The sequence below is a fragment of the Solanum pennellii genome, chromosome 4, assembly GCF_001406875.1.
Source record: "Solanum pennellii chromosome 4, SPENNV200".
Classification (NCBI taxonomy): Eukaryota; Viridiplantae; Streptophyta; class Magnoliopsida; order Solanales; family Solanaceae; genus Solanum; species Solanum pennellii.
The window spans coordinates 21,690,215-21,690,647 of NC_028640.1; positions in this window are offsets into that span (position 1 = coordinate 21,690,215).

The window sequence follows — 433 nt, forward strand, 5'->3', positions numbered from 1 at the left end:
CCACCAAATTCTATCACACATGCACGAAGCATATCCTCCAATACCTGAATCGTTCGCTCAGACTGCCCATCTGTCTGAGGGTGGAATGCAGTACTAAGATCCAACCTAGTACCTAATTTCGCATGCAATGTACTCCAAACTTAGAAGTAAACTGCGTACCTCTATCAGATATGATGGAGAGTGGAAATCCATGCAATCGAACAATCTCTGAGATGTAAAGTTTGGCTAACTTCTCTGCATTGTAAGTCACCTTGACCGGAATGAAATGAGCAGACTTGGTTAACCTATCAACAATCACCCAAATAGAGTCATACTTACCCATTGTCTTTGGAAGACCAACCACGAAATCCATTGCAATTCTCTCCCATTTCCATTCAGGAATGGGCATTCTCTGAAGTGTTCCTCCGGGCCTCTGGTGTTCATACTTTACTTG